The following is a 6361-nucleotide window of genomic DNA, read 5'->3' as shown; positions in this document are numbered from 1 at the left end:
CAAATAGGGTCCTAGGATTTATTTCGAGAAGCGTGAGCAATAGATCATCAAAAGTAATACTGAAACTTTATCTAGCATTAGTAAGGCCACATTTAGACTACACAGTACAATTTTGGTGTCCTTTCTATAGAATGGATATTAATTCGTTAGAAAATGTACAGAGAAGAATGACAAAAATGATACATGACGTCCGGAACCTGTCATATGAAGACAGACTGGAAAGACTATGCCTGCATTTGCTAGAGAGGCGTGGAGTAAGGGGAGACTTAACTGAGGTGTTTAAGTGGATGAAGGGTATAAATAAGGGAGAGATTAGCAAGGTACTTAAAGTGAGCATACAGGATACAACTAGAAATAATGGTTTCAAACTAGAAAAATTCCGTTTCAATAAGGAAATAGGTAGAAACTGGTTTGGTAATAGAGTAGTAGACGTTCGTTCGTTCGTTCGAAGATTTCCTGCACATATAGTGCAGGCCGGGCCATACATTAGCCCGGTCAGTGGGGTATGGGCTGATTAAAAGATAGTAAGTGGGGAGGACAGGACCTGGGGATTGCCCAGCACACACGCCCTGTCTCCTGACTGGTTTTGTGGTGTGTGTAGTAGTAGACGAATGGAATAAGCTACCTAATAAAGTAGTTGCTGCCTCTTCCATTCAGAGTTTCAAGCATAGGCTAGAGAAGCATATGACAAATATGGGGTGGATATAGAAAAAAGATAATCTTATAGCCAATACTAATTCATAATTTTTCCTTTTCAGGTTACACTATGATAGTCTCTATTCTCCTTTCACACTTTCCTGTAAAAGGTCCACGCCAGTTTTTCTACACTGCGTGGTGTTCTTTCTGACTTTTTCCTGCCGGCATCGGCAGGAGGGTTTGGAGGGAGGGGGAGAGCCTTCTTCTTTGCTATCCTTATCTCATTCTAGTAGTTCAGTTACTCTTCTAGGAGCTGCCTAGCATGAGCCAACCGGCCTACTGCATTTATCCTCTCTTCTTACGTTCTCATGTTCTCCCCCCCCCCCTCTCTCTCTCTCTCTCTCTCTCTCTCTCTCTCTCTCTGTTTCTCCGCATATATAACACGCGTGCAATTACTATTCCCTTTTCAATGTCAGTATTTTACTTATGTGATTCTTTAGCCAAAGTCTGTTTGCATGTACACATTATAATAACATAATATGTGACACTCCATTCTCCTTCCCTTGCTTTCTCTTTGTCTCAAAAACTGATCACAAATAATTGCCCTACCTGCGACCTATCGTGTCCTTGACCATTCAACCACACCTGTCCAGGTAAGTGTTGCCAACATTGCGTTCTTTATTTTATACGATGGACAGCGTATTATTCATGTGGTTTGGATTTTTTTTTTTTTTTTTTGTTCAAAACGAGTTGTGCAAGTTTATGTGCACAAAATCATTTCTAGCAGAAGCCTCTGCACAATGTGTTTGTGTGCATAAAAAATATTTCATTGGTAACACAAAACCTACTGATGCGGCGTTAGTGCCCGATCTTGCCTTACCACATACTTGTTATCCTTCTCATTACATGAATTTCACTGCCTCCTTCACATCAAAAGTGAGGGCAGAAGGAGTGGGAGGATTGTTGCTTAGAGTGTTACCCAGTGACGTAGGCGGGCCTGTGCCTGTTGGCAGTCCACCAAGTCGGAGAGAGAAAGGAAGCGAGGGAAGGGAAGGTTGTGGCGGGGCGGGGGGCGGATGAAAATACCTTTTCTTGAAAAAAAAAATTACGTGCTCATAAAACAAAAATCTTGATAGACAACGTGGAAGTTTGCATTTTGATCAGGAGAGATCAAGGGTGGAGATTTTTTTGCAATAGCTGTTTTTTTTTTTTTTTCAGGCTCATCTCAGTTTCCTCAAAAAAAGATTCTTAGGGTGAAAATGACATGATCTTGTTTTAGTGGTATCTTACATAAAAAGATCAGTGTGTGTGTGTGTGTGTGTGTGTGTGTGTGTGTGTGTGTGTGTGTGTGTGTGTGTGTGTGTGTGTGTGTGTGTGTGTGAGTGTGTGTGTGTGTGTGTGTGTGTGTGTGTGTGTGTGTGTGTGTGTGTGTGTTAGAGAGAGAGAGAGAGAGAGAGAGAGAGAGAGATTGGTGTAGACGACGGTTGAAAACATCGATCACCAAGGGATTGGGGAGGGTGGCATGAGGCCACGTAATTCAGGCAGATTAGGTATATATTCTTTCATCATCAAATGTTCAAACTGGTACTGTACTGCACTAAAATTAATAGTTTTACAATTCTCACCAAATATGGGTTCTCTTCTTTTAGTTTTATCATTTGTTCGACTTTATATTATCATTCCATTTCACTGTGTGGTTATTCCTTTTTTATTACTTCTTCACTCTCTGTCTCTGTCTTTCTGTCTGTCTGTCTGTCTGTTTCTCCCCCCCCCTCTCTCTCTCTCTGTTTCTCCGCATATATAACACGCGTGCGATTGCTATTCCCTTTTCAATGTCAGTATTTGCTACTTATGTGATTCTTTAGCCAAAGTCTTTTTGCATGTACACATTATAATAACATAATATGTGACACTCCATTCTCCTTCCCTTGCTTTCTCTTTGTCTCAAAAACTGATCACAAATAATTGCCCAACCTGCGACCTATCGTGTCCTTGACCATTCAACCACACCTGTCCAGGTGAGTGTTGCCAACACTGCGTTCTTTATTTTATACGATGGACAGTGTATTATTCATGTGGTTTGGATTTTTTTTTTTTTTTTCAAAACGAGTTGTTCAAGTTATTGTGCACAAAATCATTTCTAGCAGAAGCCGCTGCACAATGTGTTTGTGTGCATAAAAAATATTTGATCGGTAACACAAGACCTACTGATCCGGCGTTAGTGCCCAATCTTGCGTCATCATTTTCATTTTATCCTTCTCATTGCATGAATTTCACTACCTCCTACATCAAAAGTGAGGGCAGAAGGAGTGGGAGGAATGTTGCTTAGACCGTTTGCCAGTGGCTAAGGCAGGTCTTTGCCTGTTGGCGGCCCACCAAGTCGGAGAGACAAAGAAGGCGAGGGAGTGGAAAGTAATGGTGGGGGCGGCTTGACATACCTTCTCTTGAAATAATTGACACGATCTCGTAAAACAAAACTCTAGATAGACTATGTGAAAGTTTGCATTTTGGTCAGGAGAGATGAACAGTGGCTTTTTTGTTTTTTATTGGGAGTTTTATTTTTTGTTCAAGCTCATGTGAATTTCGTCAGGAAAAGATTCTTATGATGAAAATGACATGATCTTGTTTTTGTTACATTTTGTTATCTTACATGTAAGGATCATTGTGTGTGTGTGTGTGTGTGTGTGTGTGTGTGTGTGTGTGTGTGTGTGTGTGTGTGTGTGTCTGATAATTTTATGGTCAAAACGCTGCACGTGTCTTGATGAAATTTTTCATGTGACAATGATTTTTCACCAAAAGTTAACATAGAGGCAGTAACTGAAATCATGGCCAGTGTACAGTAGAGCATGGGAGGGAACAAAAACCACGAATCTCACAGACCTACCCGACTGGGGTGGGATAGGGAGGTGTGGCTGGGGGAGAACATAAAGAACTTAAGATGAGAAAACAACTGCAGTAGGCCGTATGATCCGTGCTGTACTCCATTTACCCGAACCATTCACCTGACACCACGCTGAAAGTTACGCAGTTCGTCTATACCACCCCTCTGTCTAACTCCAGCCAAGTGTTGGAACCTCCCTCCGTCTTTTCCTAAAAATGAAAAGACTGGTAGAAAAACAGACAGACAGACATGTTTATCCAGGGCAACGTCCGGTACCCCTATTTATTATTAATTTTTGGTGATTTTTTATTTTCCCAGGCAAAATGAGCAAGATATGACTTCATTTTCTGTTAAATTTAATGAAAATTGTTGTTGCATATGGAGATAAAAGTAATATTTGTTCCTCAACTCGTTACCCATTGTGTGAGGCCCACCTCCCGTAAGGACTGCCAGGGGGTAAGCTTTTGGGGAAGGGATTAGGATAGTGAGTGACCCTCCCTGCTCTTGTCCTCAAGCCCTTGCCTCCCCCACATGGCCACAACCATCCTACCTACTATGATCATGCTTTTTGTGACATTTTATGTTTATATATATCTTGTTACTTTATATTTTTCCTACATTTTTATGCATTATCATTTTACTGTCAGAAAATGGAAGGGGTAGATGTCCATTTGTTCTATCATAAAATCTGATGTAACATTCCTTCATGGACGACTGTGGGTGGGTTTGTGGTAACACAGGAGCTGCCACGTATGGGAATAACCCTATTGTAGACTCCTTACTTTATTGTCATGTAACTGAACACAGAAAGGGCCATGAAAGAAAATACTAATGATAACTTATTATACACTAAAATATTAAAATTTATAGTATATACAGTATATACCAGGACTGTGGTGTCCTAGCTGGATGTTTTAGGTATCGACTTACAAACCTGGTTTATACCATGCACCATACACAATCATATTACCATACATAACTATACAGACACCACCACAACCATACAGAGACCACCATACAATAGCACAACCATGCCTCAAACACAAGCATATGGACTCCAACAAACACCACAACCATACACCATATAGAACCATGCTTACACTATCATTCATCAGCACAACTATTCCTTATACACAACCATAAAAAACACCATACACCACCACAACCAAACAACGTACACAATCATACAGATATCACCATATTCTGCTACACAACCATACGGACATAGAGGCTCCCAGGACCACCTCTGAAGAACTTAAAAGTGTTTTAGGGTGTGGTAGACCCGGAAGTACTCACCTAAGCACAAGCCAACTTTACATTCATTGCACATGACATTTACTCTACTTTTTTTCTTTGTGACTCACGTTGTGTTGAGGCACACATGGCAGTTCACTCGTCTCCTACGTCCATCTCTGTGTGTACAGGGTAATGACGGCTGCTGACACCGTCGATGCAATCTGGCATCGGGGTATGGCGGTGACCTCTTCTGTTGCTGGTGGGTTCCCCGAATTCTTCTAGAAGCTGGAAGCAGACAGTGTGTATAAACTCGCGGAGTTTCAGCTTCTTGGTGGGGTACATGTCATGTCTGACTAGCCAGATATTGTATGCATTGAGCATTGTAATGTCTGTGAGGTGGTAAAAGAATTTATGGTACCACTTGACAGACTTTCTCAGACACTAAACGCTACGTATCTGAGAGTCAGATTTGTCCACCAGGCGCATATTCTGAGTGTAGTCAATCACCACATCTGGCTTGTGGATGGGTTTTTTGGTTCTGTAGTGGGTTTTGCCCGAGTCAGCAATCTCACCCGTGTGGATGGTGGACAGTAGGTGAACTGGACGCTTATCATTCCACTTTACAGCAAGCACCTTTCCCGACTTTTCTCTCTGGACATACAGTTGCTTTTGCTTCTTCTGTCGTTTCCTGCTCCTCTCATGGTGGGCATCAGTTGCGTCTTCCTCGTCACTTGAACTCGGGTTTTCAAGGTGTGTCATCTGGACAAGGAATTTTGGCATATATTTCCTACTCTTATTTACAGTTCCACATGACGCAGTTTTATTATCATGAAGGAACTGACAGAGAGCAGGGCTTGTGTACCAACTGTCATGTGGAGAATGGGACCCCTGCCCATGTAAGGTGCCATCATCTTTTTGACAATGGCACCAGACATACCTATGGGGTCTGTCTTACTGACCTTTGGTACATCATTATCTGTCCCTGTGAACACAACCATATCAAGCACAACTCCTGTTTCACAGTCGCATAGCACAAACAGTTTTATCTCAAAGTGATGGCACTTTGAGGGGATATACTGTTTGAAGACTAGGCGACCCTTGTATAACAGAAGTGACTTATTGATGACCAGCTTCTGGAAGGGATAAAAATATTTCTTGTACCGTGAAAGGAACATTGAAAATATTTCTCTCACCTTCCAGATAAGGTCATCATCATCAGGATTTTCATTGTCTGCAAAATGCAGAAAAGTTAATAGCAATAAAAACCTATCCCTAGTCATATATTTGCTAAACAGGGATCTGGGGATAAGGGGGTCATTCCGACAGTAATGATCTATCACATGCTTCTTACAAAATGGCATCACCAACATCAAAGTAATAAAAACAATGAGCTCCCTGGGTGTGTTATCCACCCACTGCCGTTGCCTAGAGCGAGGAGGGATGAAGTCCATTTGCTGAGACACATAACGGTAATTTTTGTTAGTGTTCTCAGCAATGTACGACAGGACCTCATTATCTAAAAAGGCACGGAAGAAGTCACTCTCCCTTACCTCATCTGTGCAAGGCCAGTCTTCCGTTGTACCACTCCTGTTAAGTCGAAACTCGTGC

The sequence above is a fragment of the Coenobita brevimanus genome, chromosome 33 (assembly GCF_032717465.1).
Source record: "Coenobita brevimanus isolate Jiangsu-jjx chromosome 33, ASM3271746v2, whole genome shotgun sequence".
Classification (NCBI taxonomy): domain Eukaryota; kingdom Metazoa; phylum Arthropoda; class Malacostraca; order Decapoda; family Coenobitidae; genus Coenobita; species Coenobita brevimanus.
The sequence above is the reverse complement of the archived record's forward strand: the minus strand, read 5'-3'. Positions refer to the sequence as shown.